Here is a 21,200-nt window from a genome sequence, read left to right on the forward strand (position 1 = left end):
TCGATGGCTACCGAATCTGGAGGATGCTTGAGGCCGCTCACTTCTGCCTGTTCTCCTTCGTTTATATTATTTCGTTTATAGCGCACCGCCGCTTTTTCTCTTCACGGCAACGATTGACGTGATATATTTTACACGCGTAACGGGAACCGAGTATGCGAGTACTGTTACGTGCGCTCCGCGGCATAGGGCGTCCTGTGATTTTCGGGTCTTTGTGAAATAATCTTCTGGAATACAAAATAAATCGCGCGATAAAGATAGATAAAATTTTACGGGGGAAGGTTTAAAAATTATTAGAAAGAAATTATTTTTGCGGCCAGATTGAATAGAAGAAAAGGATGAAAGTATAGTTTATATTTTTTTTATGTTGTTAAGGAAGAGATGCTTTATGCGTAAGTATGTGTATATAAAGTTTGAGTGGATTTGCATTAGTCTCTGAAAATTTAAGGTGAAGTGTGAGAATATTTGTAGGATATCAACAATTTTCAAAATTCTGAAATCGAAAGAATTCTAGAAACGATCCTATCAATTATGTGATTCTATGGAATTCTTTTAATAATATTGAAATTTATTTCTGAAACATACTGTGGACAATTTAATTTTCTATTTTTATCTTAGATAAAAATAATATTTTTAAGAAATCCAATATTTCCAATTTTTGAAGAGAAGCAAAGCGGAAATAGGCAAGATTAAAAATAAAAGGAGAAGAAAGAAAAAAGCAACGAGACAAAAAAAAAAAAGAACATGAAACGATATCTCCATTTCGCAATCGTCGAGTGACATAATCGATCGAATCGATGATGGAGGCAGTAAATACGATCGTTGAACGCAAGATCTGAAACGAAAAGCCTGTCTTCGGCGCCGATCTGTCACGTGATCTCGATGTCACACGGTCCGATGATTTCTTATTGATTCACACCCGGGAAAACTCGTTTCTGTCTCGTATCCATGGTGCTGTGCCGTGAATAATAACAACTGGCGAACAGCGAGAAGTTTTTCCGCTCGTGTCGCCTACGAAGAGCACTGTTTGCCGCTCTGGAACACATTCGTGTCAAGGAAGGTAATTGCGATATGTTGTTGCTGTTTGTGTTGTGCACAACCACGCAAACCCGATGGAGGAGAGATTGTCCTCTTCGATTCGATTCTTATCCATCGTAACTTGATGGAATTTAATTTCTCGTTCGTATCGTTTTATTATCATAATTGGGATAACGTACGATTAATTGAGAGTCGTGTAAAAGAGAATTTTTAATTAGAATCGAGAGATAATAAAACGTGTCGAAAGCATTTGTGAAAATTTAAATTGCATATATGTGTATGATGTATGTCGCTAGATTGAGAATATTTAATTATTATGGATAGATTTTTTTACTTTTATTAGATTCGATTTAAAATTATTACAATTATTCAAATTATTGGATCAAAATTTAAAGAATTTGTTAATTGAAACTTGTTCTCAATCTATATCAATAATTCTTCCATTGCTTAAAACTTTAAAAAAAAAAATCTCAAAGTAATCTTTTAAAAACCTATAAACTGAAAATTTCCATTACCCATCCTCTCAAAACTTTTCATTTCTTCGAAACGAAATACATAACCTTAAAATCCAACTTCATCTTCCTCGTCTTTCTGCGCAGATGGCGTTAGCATCGCGAACTTCGCCTAATCTCAATTAACCAAGCCTCAAGAGATTATCCTGGCAGCCGAACGTGTAAATCGTCTCGTTTCTCTCGTCTCGAGCGTTACCCAGCGATACGAGGAGGTGCTATCCCATCTCTTACAAACACGCGCCATAAAAAATCGGCGACCCGCGAGAGTCATCTTCCCCCTTGGCCGTGGCATCTAGGCGGACAATAAATGTCTGGTCGGTCGGTATCTCGAATTATTAAGGAATAATGACGCCATTTGTAACCGGCGTGGAGGATCGGCTCGGATCCCTTGGATGGGAAAAGGTAGAGGGGGGATAGAGGAAGATGCAAACGTTGGGTCGAGTGGAGGAGATAGAAAGCGCAGCGATATTATTACTGATTGAAATTCTTCGTGGCCAGAGTTGACTCGCCGCGCGCACCGGCAGATTGCGCGATCAGTTTACGTTCCACTCGTGGCACTGCGCCAAGCGATTCTTCTCTCTCTCTCTCTCTCTCTTTTTTTCTTCTTTTTCTTTCCCCTTCTGCGCCTGCGCCTCCTCTTGTTTCTTGCGCGTTTTAGATACGAATCTCTATGTTACCCACGAAGAGTACCATCTAAGTTTGCGAATCTAAAACGCATTCCTCTCATTCGGCACCTGTTGTTTGGATAACGTGTTATCGATTTATATATTCATCCTCCCCCCTTCTCCCGTGTTGGGACGAAGAATAACGATCGTTCTCTTTGAGTTTAAGGGAATTTAAATCCTTCGTACGAAGTCGTTTGCTTTTTTCTGAATCGATTGAAAAATCACGTTCTTTTTGTGGATAATGAAATAATCATCCCAAAAACAGAAGAAAGATGCATCTTTGGCGATCATCCAATTCCCGTCACATCGTTCTTACTAACGTGTTACTTGTCTATATATATTTCCAGGCATAAACGATCACATTTGAAGAAGAGTGCAGGGGAAGAGCGGTGTCCATCGTGTCACGTCTCGATGCGGTTTTTCTTTTCTCCACGCACACGTCAATGATTCGTCGATCGTGTTCGAGGCGAATAAATTGCTGCGTACCATCGATGACTATAATTACGCCATGCTCGACGGTCACGTTATGTCGGCCACTGTTACGTCACCGTTTCCAGAAGGACGGTGGTTTCCTGTTAATTGCGATTCCTCCTCGGCCACTTCCGTCGTTCCATCGGCAACGCGTCCTCCGTTTCTGTTCCCGTTTTATCCCCGGGAACGATCTTGGGGAACGAGAGAGACTCGTAACCATTCGATTCTGATAGATCTTCGTCACTCGTGATCGACGTGTGGCATCGAATGGCGCAGTTGTGGCGCGAAGGTTGCATTTTTATGCGACTGCGTCATCCTGTTGACGTTACACGGTACATATATACAGAAATGTATATAATTGATCAACAAAAATGAGGAATTCTGAAGGGATGTTTTTTGGTCGATCGATGGCATAATAGGAAGACTTTACTATTATTTTTTCTCTTTGGATTAAAGTTTATTTTTGTTGAAATGGTATTCAACAACGAGTGTGTTTCTAATTTGATTTGTTTTGTGTTAAGATAAAGAATATCAGAATAATTTCTTAATTTTTTATTCAGTCTTTAATAAAATGTAATATTGTTATTTGAAATTATTATATTTAGTTGGATGTACTTTAATGAAACTATTACTCTCTTAAAAGTTTTTTCCTACTTGTGATTTTTATCTATGTGTTGTATATTATCTATCATGGTTCTTAATTTCTTATTTTATCTCATTTATTTCGTTTATATTTGCTAATTTTCATTCCATTTTTATTGTTATAGTTTTAAACTTTTTAATTATTTTCTTCAACAGACAAATTTCTGTCAATCAAATATGTTTTTGACACTTCGTGAATTTTCTCACAAATAGCAATTTCAAAATTAATTATACGTTTAAACCGTTTAAAATAGCCAATTTTCTTACTTGTATCGTAAAATTGCTACTTTATTATCTTCTCGACAATTAGTTTTAGGAGAAAAAATATATATTTTCCCGATAGCGTTAAATTTAAAACAACCAGTAAATGGTGTGTCATTAATGAAAATATGTACAATGTGTACATGTATATAAAAATGTTTAATACTAGGAAATTCAGATATTTCAATAATCATAGTCATTTCAAAATTGGAAACAAGTATTTACGTACGTAATAAGTATCAATTATAATGACTAACTTCCGCCTCACCTGTTCCATTAACGTAACTACACTATATAAAATATTCCTTCGATTATTTTCCATTTCTTCCCAACTCGTTACAATTTTTATTTTTTATTTTTTTCCAAGTTTCAATAATTTCTAGTCAACTCAACCTCCTTCCCAACCTAATTGTTACAAATCGTACTATTAATAACATTTAACCATTCACCGCTCGTTTCGAATTCATTTCGAAGTCACGAGCTATGATATTATAATTACTGTTCTTTCTTCTCTGATTTTTCTGCACCATTGCCCACGATCACTCTTATTACCAATTACAAAAATATTATTAAGCACCGTTTAAAAATCATAATATTAGACGGCTGGATTCCGATGAACGAAGAACGAATGAGAAATAAAAAGAAATAAGAAAGGAAATCTCGATCGAGTCCATTTGCTCACGCCATCGTGTCTGGCACCGCTTCGAACGTTTATAAATTCGTTCGTGTAAGTACTCGAGGAGAGATATCCTCTTCGTTCGCACAAGTGTATACACAAAATGTTTATACATTCGTGGAACACCTTTAGAGATTCTTAGAGACCAAAGACAAAGGCAAGAGTTGTTACAAATTTTGATAGAAAATTTTAATAGATATTTATTAATCCTCGGTCGGGCAAGCTCTTTGGAGACTCATAACTCTGGCAAATGTGAGTAATATTTAATACCTACGACTTAGATATTATTGAAAAATCTTCCTTTTATTATTATCGATTCGATGATTAAAGCAAATTGACGAGACACAATTTACATTCGACTTGTAATGTATCAATTCTGAAATGCGTAGCATTCGTGGTTTAACGTTAATTAAATTGATGAAAAACGAGCCGAACGGCCACACACGAGTCATAATCGGTTGCCTCCTCGCCCGTGAACCGATGAACCCGAAGATTACATACTCGAATGGGCGCCACCCACTTATTCCTCACGACTCTACCGTACAAGCCTCACTCGTGGCACCGAGTGTTTACACCGTTGCTTCTTTCTTTGTAAGTCGCAGTAAGTTATAAGTTCGTGGGAAAGTAACTTCGTAAAAATATCCATAAAATTTGTTTTTGTTAGAAAGCCCAATTCAATATTTTTCAACTTTTTCTTTCGCGAAAGAACGATCGTTATAAATTTGAATCGAAAATTTTCTTTTCCATTCCACGTAATCTCGAAAAGACTCTTCTTTCTGATTTCTTTCCAATATCAAGAAAAATCTTCCCATTGGACAAAAACGTTCGAATATATTCGTTCAACCGAACGAGATCCAGAAAAAAAAGAAAAAAATTGGGAACAATTCTCTCGTAACAAAATAAGCTAAACGATCGACACGATCGGTAAGTTATCCTCGATAACGAGAGGAAATCGCGAGAGCAGGAAACAGTCGGCGATTGTTCAAGCGCTCAGCTTCGAGGGTACACGGAGAAAGGTGTTTGCGGACAACCTTGGTGGGCCCCGAAGAACGGGGGCCCCGCATTGTTGGTAGGTGTACCGCCTGTCGCTGGCCTCTGATTCATTGCCGCGCCTTGCAATTCATCATTCCACTTCTCGTGTCCCAAGCGTTCTACCCTTCCTTCATCCCTTTCCTTCCTCCGCATTTTCTCGCTCTTCTTTCCGCTCCTTCTTGCCGGGCAATCCATAACTCGAAACCATGATAATCACCGGTTGCTCTTTCCTCGCGAAACGTTTATTTTTCTTCATTATCCGAATGTTGGATGAACACGGTCCAACGTAAAAATGATAAGTGGAGGGAGTCTAATTATTCCCTTCTTTCCACGATAATTTCGATTTTTCAAAGAATCTCGGATGATGGATTGAAAATTGAATGCGAGAAAATTTTCTGTTCCAGGAAATTATTATGGAATGATTCAATTAGATAACACTTGTTGTATCTTTTATATATGGATGAACATATTAATAATATGATACTTTATAGAATTTTTTGTAACTATTTGTCTTCTTTCGTTCCTCGGATCTCTTAATTAAGATACGAGTAATATAATTAATTTCATCAAATTTTGTTTCAAACTTCAACTTCAACTTACCTATTCGAGCATTTTTCAAGCTCGAGAGAGAAACGCTGAATCAATCTCCTCCAAATTTTCCCTGATCTAAAAAAGGGAGAAATAAAGAAATTGAATCGAAAAATAGTAAACACCAATGAATACATCTAATATCAAATTCCAGATGGGAAAATTTCTTCATTAACGCCCACGCACGCCAGGCCGCAGGCCCTCTCATTAACGACACTCCCTCACCCCCTCAGACCCATCCAGGAAGAATTCCTCGCGCGAACGCACGCGATGTCCGCGAGAGGAGAGATCCTTCGCCTCGATACTCGCCTCGCAGACTAATACCCACGTGAGAGCCGTGAGGATCGTAAAATCGGCCGTAACGGAGATCCTCGTGCGTCGATCCTCCTCGGATACGAAGCCGATCTTAGCCGACCCATCTCTCCTGCCCCTCCTGTTTGACAAGGGGGAAAAAAAGAAGAAAAGGAAGGGAAAAATCGGAAAATTAACGAGGAGGCCGTATTACGTCGGTAACAGGCGGCAATTAGAATGTGATTAAATGGTGGCGAGATAAGCGGCAAGTAGAGGTAACCTTAACGGTACAAACCGTGGGGACCCGTGGCGTGGGGGAAGGGAGGAGAGCGTCCACTCTCTTTCTCTCTCTCTTTCTCTCTTTCTCTCTGTATCTCTCTTTGAGAATTTCTTGGATTCACGGATCGAGATAGGAGACTTTCCTTGCCTTCCTTCTTTTCGTGGATCCATCCATATCGCGATAACGATCCATCCGTGAGAGAAGATAGAAGAGGAGGAGGAGGAGGAGGGAAGGGTTGGCTATATGCCCTACACTTCCCGATCTTTGTATCTTTTGAAATCGCGAGAACCGCGATTCGTTACGATTGCTGAACTACCGTCCAGCTAAATGCCGTAATTACCGTCGTTTAACGGCCCATCGAGGTAAATATACGTCTCGCGGAGCGCGGGGAAAGGTCATACATATCTCATAGCGCGATTAACCGTGGCGTTGGTGAATAAATCCGTGAAGAGAGAGAGAGAGATCGGCGTCAAGGAGAGATTGGAATGCGTGTTTCGAATATATACGTGCGAACCATTAGGGAGTTGTACACGGCTGTAGATCATATCTGGCAGCCATTTAGGATCTGGTTCGCTCGAAGACAATTTTTGTGAAGATAAGAGATAGGATTTGCGGGGGGATAAGAAACGAAATTGTTACTAATTGAGCGATAGGTTTTGGTGACGTTGAATTCGTAGCTTGATTTGCAACTTCTTTTTTTTTTTTTTGCTCTTGGTGGCATAAACGTGGCAAAGTTTGATCGATATTCTGGGATGGAGTAGAGTGGGTTGAATTTTAGATCAAATTTGAAGAAATTGTTTTTGTGGCACAATAGTATTGAAATATTTGCGAAAAGTAAGAGAGATAATAATAGCTTATTTACTTGAATAAACTCCAAAGAATGTGATATTTTTTTTTTCAGGTAAATTCCATAATGCTTGGAATTGTTTAATGATAACTATTTATTTATTCGTGTTTATACCATGGAGAAAAATATTTTGTTTCCGTCTGAATAAAGAAAACTTTTCAATTTCTTCTGCGAACATAAATATAGCAAAAATATAGAGTTCATCGAGCCATTGCTAATAATAATTTAATTTTTTCTCTCTCTCACAATTATACACGATATCTCAATAACAAAAAATTTATTTCAGTGAAATTCAGTCAAAGAAGAACTTAAGGAGAAAATTGCAAATGACTTCGACACTTTCGCTCTCGCTCGTTCCTTCAATTATCCTCTCCTCAGTCTCTTCCGGTCCCGTTATTTTCTTCGTAGAAACGCAAAAAGTTGGGAAGAACTTTTACTTAGAAAAGCCATGCTTCACACCGGGGCAGAACCGAGGATTAAGCAGCGGAAACTTGGTCGGCACGGATTAAAACTGTTAAAATTAATTCACGTAATTGCGATGGAAGTTGATGCTGCTTGGCTGGACCTTTCTTCCGGAATCGAAGGGATTTCCTCTTGGCTAGCTGTAAGACCGAGAGGAAACGTTTCTCGATGTGGATTTAGTCTGCTTAAGGGTTTGGAACTGCTAGTAACTTGGGATTAATGATATCGTTTAATCTTTATTCGGCTATCTGGTTAATTTATATAGTTATCGTGTTTTTCGAAAGAATTTTAGATAATTTTAGATAAGAATTTGAAAAATTTCCCTTTGAGAGTGAAGAAGATTTGAAAACTTTTCGTTATTTCGATCTTTTTGCTTCTTATTTTGCTTATTGCTTCCATTGCTCGCGAGCGTTTCTGCAAGTAGAAATATAAAAAACTAAAATTGAAAAGTTTGTTTGTTTTAGTTAATTAATTAATCATGGTGAAATACTTACGAAGAATTATTTTTCTTGAAAGTTGACACGATATACATTTCCAAGGACGATAAACGTTGAAATTATATATATTTCACGCAAGTTTCATTTACATCGCTGTTCAACTCTTTGTTACGTTAAACCAAGCATTTCTCCTTTCCGCTTTTTGCCCTTCCTCCTCCTCCTCCTCCTGGCGAACGCTCGAGGAGTCTAGGGCTTGGGTAAATTTCTATTTCGTCTCCTCCTCGCATTAATTAATTAACGGTCTCTTAATTGAATCACTCCGCGAAACAACGCCGCATTAACTCCATCGTCCTTTGCGGATACTCTCAAGCGAGCCGACGACGTTTCATTTGCTTTTCACTCGTGCTTACCAGCTGTTTCCATTCCGAGACATTCCGACGGGGCGGATTTTCATCCGAGTGGGATATCGTCGAGATTGGATTAAAGATTTCGCGAAATTAAACAGGAATCCTCGTTAAACATATGATATTTTTGAACTCTCTTCTAGCACGATTAAAGAATCGATCGCTTTTCGACGAATCATATTATATTAAAAAATCAAGTATCGAGATTATCATTCTTCACTGTGCACCATTTATGAGTAATATTACGCAACATATTCGCACATCAACTCTAAGATTATAATCCAAATAAATTTAAGAAAATTTCTGCTAATCGTTACGCAAGTAAAATCCCCTTCTCAACATCGCCAAGATTGAAGTATAATTTCTCTTCCATCTCTTATTAATCTCTCTCAACGTATCATCAAAATATACGAATTCTTTCTCACGTGTACAAAATATAAAGCGGAAAGAACGATATCTTAATTATCCCCTCCCAAAAAAAAAAATCCTTCAAATCCCCCTCCGGCGAGAAAATTTCTGCAAAATCGATCCAACGATCCGGCTGAACGAAGGGGAAGGGGAACGAACGAACAAACAAACATTACGCGGAAGCGAGGCCACGAAGGTCCCGAGTTTCCAAGAATGAACGAGCACAAACGACGACGACGACAACGGGGGCGAGGAAAAACCGCCGCCGTCTCGACGATCGTTTCCGACCGACAAGTCGGTGGGTAGAACAGTGGCCGACAGCGTTTTGCAATTTGTATCTATCCGCCCGCGGAAGAATCCGCGAAAGAAAGCGCGAGCAGTGGGGGGGAGGGTGGGGGAAACGAAAGCAAAATGCTCGGAGGCGAAGAAGAGATATATATATACATGGGTCTTTGTCGTGCTCGACGTTCGATCGACGAAAGAGGAAGGAAGAGAGACGCGCGAAACATGAATTATTCCCAGCGTCGGTTGTCCAGAAACCGCGGGGAATCCTCGTGTTTCCCACGATTCATAACGCGTTATCAATAATTAATCGCGTTAGAAATCGCAAAGAGGAAAGAGAGAGGAAGGGGGACGGGGAGTCGATCTTATTCTTGGAAAAGAATACGCCTCCCCGGAGGCCGTTCCTATAAATCTACGCCGATGACAGTATGGATCAGTATGCGATCCTCGTTACAGATGCGCGGGCCGATTTTGCCGGTGCCGCTTGATCCTTTCGATCGTTTCGAGAGATTCTGTCTGTTCCGGTGACGGGACGTGGAATAATGCGAATGGATGCTTCGATAATTCGCCTCGAATTCGTCTCCAATGGATTCGTGTACGAATGAAGGTGTCGTGGATCGAACGTGTTTATGGGGGACGTTTGATTGGCAAAAAGGATGGAATGGAATTTTGACGAATAACTGTATTTATGCGATATTGGAGATAGATTTGTTATGGTAGGTATTGTTTAAATGTTGCTGGTTAAATGGAGAATGCGCGTTACATGGAAAGTTTGAAATTTTATTTTTTCTTTTCTGTGCAGGAATACATATAGAGAGGATAGAAAAATAAAATTGGGACACGGATTTATCTATATTTTTCGATTATTTGTAAAAGGTTTTATCGCGAATTGTATCGCGAGTTTCGGGTTGAAAAATATTCGGCGTTAGTAACGGGAGAGGTATCATAAGCGTTTCCACCGCGGTTATCGCGTAGCGGAATTGTTAACACCGATGCTGACTCGGCGGGAGAATCGGGCGTCGATTGGCCGACGCGTTTTTCACGCATAAATTACCGGTTGCCGTACGCCTCGGATAACAAATTTTCAGCGCGATGCACGCGCGCTCGAAATTTTTCCAACCGCGTTTATCTCGCCGCGAACGATCTCGTGATATATTTATGTACCCTGGCCGATGTGTATTTATACGCGGTTCCAGGGGAGCCGCGTGGAGGTTCCCAGGAAAGCAGCTTCACAGAAGCCCGAGCTGTTGAACGAAAGGTTATAACTAGACTGTGGATTTCCATGCGAATATATATTTTTCGCGTTACATGTGTTTTGGATATTTTAATGCGCGTGAAACAAAAGTCCGGATGATTAGAAAAATTATGGGATAATTAAAAAACGAACCAGTCAATCGGATAAAAACCTAATTTCAATTTAACAGGTGACTTTTTAAATTAATTTAGAATTTATATCGAATCGTTGATTAAATATATTTTGTCGCGTTAAATCGTTTCCTCTATTGAAATTAGAAAAATTTTAAACTGCTATAATTCCGAAGATAACGATTCCTGATTAATGAGTAAGAGGCGGAAAACATTACCCTTACGATACGACTTCCGGTTCATAAGATATCGTCTTAGAATAAAGAAGAGGATATTTTTAATCCCATATATTTTAAATATGATTAAAACGTATTAAAATTAGAAAAACTTTGAACCGTTACAACTTCGAAGATAATAACTTCCGGTCAGCGAATGAGAAACTATTAAAATCGCGGAATCTTACCCTTTAAAACGCTCTTTCGTTTTTCCCGATACGACTTCCGGTTCCCGAGATATCCTCGTGTAAAGAACAGTTAATTTTTTAATCGTTCATTATTTCCATCTCTACCGCTTACTCGGACCTCTCGCTCGCACCTGTCTCACTGACCTATCCCAAATTACAGACAAGCGGCAGACCGCGATTCCTGGAAAAACGTGGTAGCCAAATTCTTAGAAGGACGTAGCCAGCACAATTCCAGGAAAAAATGTAGGTCGCGGTCCCATTCGTAATCCCTTGAACGCTGCGCACACTTTGAGCCCCCGTATCTCGGCAACCGATTGAGATATCCAGATAAAACAAAAAGGATTTCCAATGTCACAGTTTCCCCTACTCCTCCAAAAATTTTCCATTCCTTCGTACGGAAATTCCACGTGATTCGCCATTTACTGCTGTTATCGCATAAAGCACACCACCAAGGATATAATTCAATCTCGGCGGACCAAAATTACAATTACGACGATCCTCCCTCCTCCGTCCCCCGTCCTTCGATAAATAACTCCGTCGTGGCCGGATCCCGGCGTAAATCTCGCCGATCGTTAAATCACGCGCACCGAGATTACGATTTTCGCGAGTATCCTCCCGCGTAATGATCTCTCATTGCTGATATTTCATCCGGCTAAGTACGGGCGGACGTTTATCGGCACGGTGGGGCCGGGCCGTTCGCGCGATGGCCCGGCCGTTAATTTCGTTACGAAAATATCCCCCAGGCCGTAAGATCGCCCCGTCCCGTGAATAGAAACGGCCAACGGAGGACGGCCGTTCCCAACGCCTGCCCGAGCCGCGATTATTGCCGGCGAGTATTGCAAAGACGAGGCCCGTTCTGTTTACGAAAATGTCCCTTCTCGCGGTTGTTTGACTTCCGGCTGATCGATGGCCGCGCGTGCTCCCCCCTCTGGCCCCCGAGTCATGCCGGCCATCGTGCACTTAGAGATGCGTGTATTTATGGCGAAACCACGGATCCCGGGGAAAATATGACTCGGCCTGGCTGGCCGAGTGTTGTTGTTGAATCGTGTACCCCGGCCACCGTTCGTTTATTGACGTACGGGCGTACATCCCGTATATACCCGAGCGTAAAATTCGCGCGTAACCACCCGATGCTTACAAGATGTCGCGCGTCTGTTACGCGTCAGCGTAATTCCTTCGTAACTTCTCGCTCGTCGAGCTTTCGTTGATGGAGGACGGGACGATTTTTTTATCTCGTCCTTTTCATTCGACTATCCCTCGAGGGAGGATTATAGGGGAATGTGGAAGGACGATGATTGTCACGATTATGTTATATTTCGATCGGTTTCTTTATGTCTCTTCCCGTTGGTTTAGATTGATGGGAATACTTTCAAGAGCCAAATTTACCGTTCCTTTTTAAGTATCCTTTCTAAGTATTCTTTTTTTTAAATTCTCACGAATCGAAAGATCCAAGATTTCAGTATTTTAATACGATCAATGACGATTGAATTTCTCCTATTAAATAGAAAAAAGAGAAATCCATTCGTTTTTGGTGAAAATCAACAATTTAAATAGACAATTTCGCCTGATCGTCAGGAATTGCCTCGGAGCCCGGATCGCGTCTGACGGAAGCGACCGGTTGAACGACGAGGCGGTTTAATAACGCTCGATATCCTAGCTAGGAATACGAGACGCGTCAGCACCTGAGCGGATCGTAATAACTGGAAAACGGTATCGCGGGGCACCGATTACGCTGAAATTGCCTGCAAACATTTAATATCGGCGCGCACACCGTTGCAAAAGATCTCCCTGGCTGAGAGACCGCGACAGGATCGACAGGATCTGATGCATACGCGTCGCTCATATTCGTCTCTCTCTCTCTCCCTCTCTCTCTTTTTGTATTTCTGTCTCGTCGTACCCGAAAATCGTGCGTGTGTACGTACGTGCGTGTGTGTACACGACGGTATAATTAACGATTCGTGCATTTTATTCCCCTAATTACGAGTACATAGAACGCACGCGAAATGTTTACATTCGTCTGGTATTACGTTATTCGGGGTAATTACAGGGCGCACGCGATTCCCGGTGCATAAATGATGCGGCAAACGCGGGGATAGATGAAAGCGACTGCTTGCTCCGGGGATGAATTGGAAGGATACGTTGTTTAGGTTTGAATAGAATTAATTTGGGACATTGATTTCGGGTCGAATATTTTGGCGGGGTTCATGGCATTTTGGATACCGGTTTAATTTTCGTGTGATTTTTTGCAACAGGGGTCGTACGATTTGGATTGCTTCGAATTGAACAAAGATTGATTTTGCAAGATTGAAAAATATCTGGAAAATTCCAACAAATTCCATTTCTCTCGTTCATCGACGCGTTCAAAAATCTTCCTCTTTCTTACGAATATCGAGGACACTTTCTCTGCCCGATAAACAAAATCCCCGATTCTCAAATATCGTAGATTCATCGGCTGCCTGGAGAAGGTTGGCATCCTATCACGAATAGCCGCTCGATGCTAAATCCATCAAGAAATGGTAAAAGAAATACACGCTCTGTCAAATCTATCCAAACCCGGCTGACAAAACGCACATTGCAAAAATCATCGCGGAGTACACGGAATACAATTACAGGCGTTCCATGGGATGGACACGCGCGCGAGCGTGTCCAGCCAGCGAGCGGTCCAGTAATGGCCGATGATTGCCCTTTATTACAGCAACGGTCAAAGCACGGGCCGGAATCCGGTCCACACGGATTCCGCTGCGCGGATTCGCCGAGGTCCACGAGGATGCGCCTGTTGGTTCTCTCCTCTCTTGGTTGCGAAAGGAGCCGTGTGCGTGCGGCCGTTTGGACCGCGTGGATTTCGACGAAATCGGTCGAAACGACACGCGAACCACTCGTTCCAGAATCGTTGGCCGAACGATCGTTTCGGGGAAAAGAAGGCGTTGGTCGAACGAGGTAGACTCACTGAGGTAGATGGACGCTTTTTGATTAAGTGGTTTTCGATGCGATCGATGCTTCGTGAAAATTGATTGGTCTTGGCAAGTTTGAGTGCGTTTGGAGGTGATTGTAGGGATTTTTTTAGAATTAGTTATTCAACAATGAGTTTGGTCGTGATTAATGTGTGTTATGGAGGAGAAAGTTTTGATCGAGGTTGGTCGGTATGTTAAGTTTGATCGTGTTTGCGAAGGGATTTTCAAGGATACGGGATGCGATTCTTTTTGAAGATTATGTATTATTATTGAAAGCCAGAAGTTTGGTTATGATCGATGGAGATTAATATTGATGGAGTTTGATTGTGTTTGAAGCTGAATAGAATTTTGTACTATAAGGAATGTGGTTCTGTTTTTTGAATTGTTTATTTTCAAACATTTTAAATTTGGTCGTGATTGACGTGAATGAAAGTAAATTTGATCTAAATTAAGTATATTTGATTATGTTTGGGGATAAAAGAAATTTATTTTTTAAAATTTAAAACACTAAAACTACATACTACTAAAAAAAGATATTACGTAAATTTTAATTTTAATTTCTTATTTTTCTAAATTACGATCTCAAATTTAAATTAAACACACACGAGAATTCTCTACGATCTACGAGTTCAAGTTTAATGATTCTTTTATACACGTTTTAATACTTGTTTTATTAAAAAAAATATCTTGTATATTGCCCAAAAAAAAGTGAAATGAAGCCACGACTCGGCGCATTTTTCTTCGAAGAATGATCGCGTGGAATCGTCAGTTGCCGAAGGATTGATCATCTTCAATCCTCTCCACTATAATTTCGCGGGGCATCGATTGATTCGTGTCAATACCGATTTCAATCATCCTCAAATTTGTAACAAGAATTTTTTAATCAACTGAGAACACGCGACGAACCGGATTCTGCGGATCGGTTATTCCGTGTTACAAGATTCGAAAGAGTGGTAGTTTTAAAAAAAGAAAAGAAATTTCAATATATATACAGAATATGACAAAAGAAGGTGAATTAAATAGAAAATATTTTTAACTGTTTATAATTAATTTAATTTCGAAAAAGAAATAATAAATCAGGAAAATTTAATTCAGATTTGCAAAAATAAAGATTTTGAAATAAAAGATGAACGAATTGCGTAATATTTCTTTTCGAAGTTACAGCGGTTAAAGACCAACAATTTTTAATTTATCATGTTATTAGAATTTCAATTTAATCCAAGTCATTATACTGAGTATAAATTTCCAATGATTTTCAATCTGATTTCGCGAAGAAATCAATCTATTTTATCTTTTATCATAAATATCGATAATCTTTCACTTTGATTACCCATTTATTTTTTTTTCTTTTACAAAAGTTGGCCAATGACGATAAATTAAACAGAATGAAGCTCATTCGAACGAATCGTACGGAACTCGGAAAGAACGAGCGGATAGCCACGGAGGATGGCCAAAATTATGGGAACGATATCACGGTCGTTGCACGAAAACGGCCTGGAAACTTGCCAGTCGGTCCATCTGCGTGTACATTGCACTTGTTGCGACGGAGACGTGGTACCCTTCCCCCCTTTGATTCGGGTTCAATTTTTCACCAAAGATTAAAATCCTTTGTCATCGAACACGTGTCGCGTTTAATCCCTTCGTATCGTATTTAATTGAAAAAAAATTTTCCATCCTACTTTCTTACCTTTCCTTTGATGAATTAAATCTCTTTACCTCGCAAACCAAAAGTCCAATTTTCAATTTCTCTAAATTTTTCGTCTATCAATTAAATACAGAATTATAAATTGAGAATCATCTTGTTTGTACTGGTACGTTAAATTGACACTACAAATATTAATATTCAATAATTTTAATTGTTTTTCACATTTTTCGTCGCTTTTATTACTTTACATATATTATTATTATTATTATTATAATGAATATTATTATTTCATCTTCATTGTTTGTTGCAACACTTTTGATATTGAATAAAGTAATATGACGTAAAATAATTTAACATAAAATTATAATATCGATATAAGAACTTTCACAATTTCAATTATTTTCGTTTATTTCGTTTAAATTTTTCAATCTAAAATCAAAATTCTGATTTAATTCCTCCCCTATTATCGAATTCCATGCAACACGTTACCAAATAACATACACAAAATATCAGAATCCACGTTTCCAAATAAATTCAAAGAAAAATTATCTCCCCCACAAAAATCTCAGCCGATAGATGAATACGAACATCTTTATATTTTCGTATCGTCATCGATATATATATCGATTGAAAATCTTTATTGTTCGATCGATATTAACAAGCGTGGAATCTGAGCAGCAGCAGCAGCAGCAGCAACAGCTTTGGCAATGAAAGAGCCAGAAACGGGGCTTTCTGGTGGCCGAGGATGCAAGAAAGAGGGCAGTGTTGGTAAGAGGGAAAAGAAGCGAGGAACGTATGAAGCTGAAAGCGAGCGAGAAGAGGTTGAAGACGAGGAGAAGAGGCATGGCCTGGCCCGCCTCGCGCTTGCTACTCTCCGCAGCCAGGTTCAACGACACGCCTTGCCTTCTTTGTAGTAAACAACCTGGCGTAGACTCGCTCGTTGCCTTCTAGCGCGAGTATAGTGGTTCTCAGTCGATCTTCTCTCCGCCTTGGTTAATTAGCGGCCACGCCGCGAGTGACGGTCCTCCGCTTGTACACTTCGTTCCTGGAGAACTCTCTCTTGCGAGGAGAGACGAGGCTTCTGGAGATGGTTCGTCTCCAGATATGCTTCAGAAAATGCTCCCTGTTACGCGTAGTTTGGCGCGGCTAAATTTTATGATTAAAATGTTTTTGAGAAGTTTGGTAAATATATACTGTATCTACGCGAAAGATGTTAATAAGAAGTTGAGATTGTAATTTTAGAGAGGGTTTATTCCATGCATTGAAGTAAAACAAAAATTATTGAGTTATAGGCAATTTAATTTTATGAAATAATCATTCTTTTTCCAATTATTAGACTACCGTTGAAAATAGATGATATCTAAAACTGATTATAGGCAGTAATTAAAAAGTATTCTCATTTCGTTTCTTTCCTCATCGTTCAACAATTAATCATTGCATCTCCTAAAAACATAAAATTTCATACAAGATTTTAACAAATATCGAATAAAGTAAGAATCGATGCATAATAAATCCTAACATAATTACAACAGTTCCAGAAATTCCACTTGCATCTCTTCTTCTTTCCACGTACCTGGTTACACGTATCGACTGAAACGATCCATCATCGATCCAGGCCACGTTAAACACGTTCAAACTATTCTCCTAATCAATTTTATTTATTCCCAGAAATTTCTCGATATTTTTCATCGCGAAAACCAGCCATTACCGTGTGCGTAACGCGTAATGCGTAAATTAAAAGAGACGTCGCCCGTTCGCCATCGATCATTTCCCCGTGTAAATACGCGTTAGTAACAGGACAACTGTTTTCTGTTGCCGTTTTGTTTATACCGTGAACGAGGGTGGCCCGAAGTCGCCCTTTTTTCGTTTCCATCGCAAAAGGAGAAAGAGACAGAGAGGGTTAAGAAGGCTCGATGGTTTCACCATCGTTACATCCACGAGGCGTGTTGTTTAAATCGGTCCTCGCCCCGTGGGAATTGCGGTGTACGCGACACTTTTTCCCTCTTCCTCCTAACCTCTTCCATCTTCCCCTCCCTGCCCTCCCTCCTCCCTCCCCTTTATTTTTCTCAGCATTGTGACTCGGTCGCCGACGCAATCCTCAGCGACTCTCAAGTTCGTCCTCTGTCGGCGGACCATGTTCGCGCGAAACATATTTTACGTTGCATTTAATTGATTAATTAATTCAATTCCCTCCGTCTATCTGTCTCTACGGACTGTATCCCAGCGCGGGATGAAAAATAGGTTTGCTCGTGAAATTTTTCTAAATTCAATTTAAATAAATTCATCGTGCTCGATGCACGATCATTGTGGATACATTTTGGAGAAAATTTCTCATGAAATTAGCGTTTTCTTGGATCGTGAAAAATAATTAATCCGATAGTTTTCACTATCGTCGATTCTTTTTTTTTTTTTGAAATAATTTGAAAATTGACAATATTATAATATCAAGATGTTGGCAAGTCCTTTTCGTTCATTTTTGAAAACTTGGGAAATTGGAAAACAAATTCAAACTGATTCTACGATCTCTCAATCTCATTAAAATAATTGATTCAAGAATAATCTCAATTAACATTCGATCCATTTTCTCCAATTCTCGCGCGATATCTTTCGAAATGAAATGGCGCAAAGAACGAAGCATACTCTATAAATTTTCAATCTATTCCAACAGCACCTCCCTTAAATTTGTCCCCTCCCAACACTCTCTTTGAAAAGGAGTTCGGTAACATAATTCGATATATAACTACTTGGTTGAAAGGTATACGGATTGAATATACGATTCGAAGTATAGTTTGCCGCTAATCGCGAATGCTACCGGCTCTTTTATGGAGGCCGACGTCCAGTATCCGTAACATCTGTTACTCAAGTGTCGAGTTAATGTGGTCTTGTGTTACAAGAGCAAGGGACATTGTGTTCAAGCAAGATCGGGCTCAATGCGCGCCGCTCGAAGTAGACGCTGACGGCACTTATGATATTTCATCTTCGCAATGAATCGCGGATATTGTTCTTCCGCCATGTGCGCAACACGATATCGAGACAACGTTCACCGAGCGAGGAGAAAGGAAAGGAAAGGAAAGGAGAAAAAAATCTGGCCACTTTTACGATTTAAAATCATAAAATTACCTCGAACGAGCGGATGAAATTATGGTTGGAAGAATGGAATAACACGTTGAGCTACGGTTACACGATTTTTTGACGTACGACATCTCGTATCTTTTCAAGCTTGAATATGGAAGATAAGAAAAATTGTTTTCTTTGAAATTAATGTCAACAGAATTTTTTGTAAGTTGAGTGAACAAGATGATTTCATTTTTTTTTAATGGAAGAATTATAATGAATATTCTATATTGAAATACACGAAGAATTATGTATATAATTGAAATGATTATATTTTAACATTTCGTCAAGTTCTTTCTCTCTTTTAATGTTAAATTTGAATTAAAATTGTATTCGTAAAAGTGTTATTTGTTACGCATGGAGGAGGACATTATGAAGGATGTGACATGCGTAGAAGGATGGAATAGGAATAGGAAAATATTTACACACGTAATCATAAATAATTATCTTGTAGGCGGAATGGTTAGTGTTTACAATTAATTTTTTAAACGAGGGTCTACGTCTCTCTATTCATAATACGATTTCATATTCAACGACCACATAGTTTAGTGAGTGGTATTCATAAATCAGTGAGTCACAAATTAATGAAACATTTTGTGTTACCGCACCGTATCATAATCCATTTACCATAATCATAATGAGTTCTATGTTTACTAATATTTTATAATAACAGGAATATAAATGCTATTCCATCCTTTTACACGCTTAATAATTAATCGCTCATTCGTTCAGAATTGTCTTCTACATAAATCTCTTTAATGTAATAATCTTTATCCTCATTTTACGGGAAGAGAAAAACAATTACGTTTAATTAAATATTGAAAATTTTATGATTAATTTTCTATTTATAAGCATCAGTTAAACATTCGTAATATTCACATGTAACGACGTTCTAAAGTGTCATTAATTGCAATTAACACATTTGTTACATTTATTTCATTAAATCACCATTGTTATTCATCGTAAAACGTATCTAATTATCGCTCATGATTTATTGTCCAGCTTTATTAATCCAGCTTCGTCCAATTAATTGCCGAGTACAATTGGTCTAAACAATCCGTGTCTCTCTCAATGATCTAGAAGCGTTTCTATTAGAAACACATACACATCCTTTAAAATTTATTTTTTTGTGTACGAATACTACTCAATATATTCAAATTTCTCGGTAGAAATAGCGCAATTGCAAAAATCTGCAACAAAGTTACGATCCTCCATACATTTAGATAAATTTCTGCTCAATCTTTTTTCTACTTTCCATTTTTCTTTATTTTCGTGTTTTTAAATATCTTAGATATACAGCAAATTTCCAGTCTCTCAAATCAAAATAGAATTCAAAATTGCAGCGATCCAATAAAATAAATTCTCCGATTTCAATTTGATCTAAAAAATTTTTCCTTAATTCTCGTTCGAGTACACCCTATATATAAATACACAGCTAGTTTCTCAAAGTCGAGATAGAATTCGAACAAGTAGCGTGCAGAACATCAAGCTCTACGCACCAAAGTTACGTTTCTCGGTCCATTTGTCTTTGCCCATCATTATCCAACCATCGTTTGTTCATTTAAAACGGTGAAACGAAACGGCTGTACGAGCTTCAACAAAATTACGATCCTCCATTCATTTGTCCCTGTACATCGTTATCCGAGCATCGTTTATCGACGACCGCGAATCCTCCTCCTCCAAGCCTTCGTCCAAGTGTGCGAAATCAAAGAGAAAGAGAGAGAGAGAGAGAGAGAGAGAGAGATGGCGGGTACGGTTTATTATCGTAATTAAACGACGTTCTCTTTATTAAGCTGATATAGAAGCTGATAAGGCGAATCACGGATAGGAGGGGCCCGTTTAGAACCTGCATAGGTGGAAGGGAAGCAATACATCACACTGAAGGCATCGGGAACAGTAATGACTAAATTGCGAACTTCCAGTGCGGCTGCACTTTATCGTGCCTCGATTTGGCCTGGCATTTTTGCGTGTAAGGGACTTTGTCGATGCCCGCGTGTCGATCGTGTCGATGCTTACAGTTCTCATTTTTATCCATCGATCGATCGTGATAATTTATCGATCGATTTGATTGATTATTACATTGATTATTACATGAAAATCGTGGAGAGGATCGATTGTTATCGGAGTGACGATGTATATATATATATATATATATATATATATATATATATATATATATATATATATATATATATATATATGGAGATATTAAAGAAAAAATAATGAACATTGAGGATGGATTATGAGTGGAAATAATTATTTAGGTTTTACTTGCTGAATAGATTTAGCATCTGTCTCTTGTTAATTTTTCTGTTATAGGTATTTTAATAAAATATTGTAGGATTTAGGATTAATTTCGATATTTTTATTTCAAACGTACTTGAATTTATAATGGTTTGGATTTTATTTTCAATTTCTATTTCCAAATT

General features: G+C 38.9%; 1 protein-coding gene and 2 long non-coding RNA genes across 3 annotated transcripts in view; 2 read left to right on the plus strand and 1 right to left on the minus strand.

Moving 5' to 3' along the window:
- LOC107999229 (UPF0489 protein C5orf22 homolog) overlaps positions 1-21,200 on the plus strand; it is a 761,052-nt gene that overhangs the window by 304,760 nt on the left and 435,092 nt on the right. The window lies entirely within an intron of this gene.
- On the minus strand, positions 7,251-9,096 carry LOC133666393 (uncharacterized). The gene is made up of 2 exons (XR_009830480.1): positions 8,257-9,096; positions 7,251-8,176 (listed from the first exon to the last, which is right to left on the minus strand). It is a non-coding gene; the product is annotated as an uncharacterized LOC133666393 (long non-coding RNA).
- LOC107999300 (uncharacterized) lies at positions 9,336-16,007 on the plus strand. Its single transcript, XR_001766334.3, has 2 exons — positions 9,336-10,009; positions 10,096-16,007. It is a non-coding gene; the product is annotated as an uncharacterized LOC107999300 (long non-coding RNA).

The sequence above is a fragment of the Apis cerana genome, linkage group LG7, assembly GCF_029169275.1.
Source record: "Apis cerana isolate GH-2021 linkage group LG7, AcerK_1.0, whole genome shotgun sequence".
Taxonomy (NCBI): Eukaryota; Metazoa; Arthropoda; class Insecta; order Hymenoptera; family Apidae; genus Apis; species Apis cerana.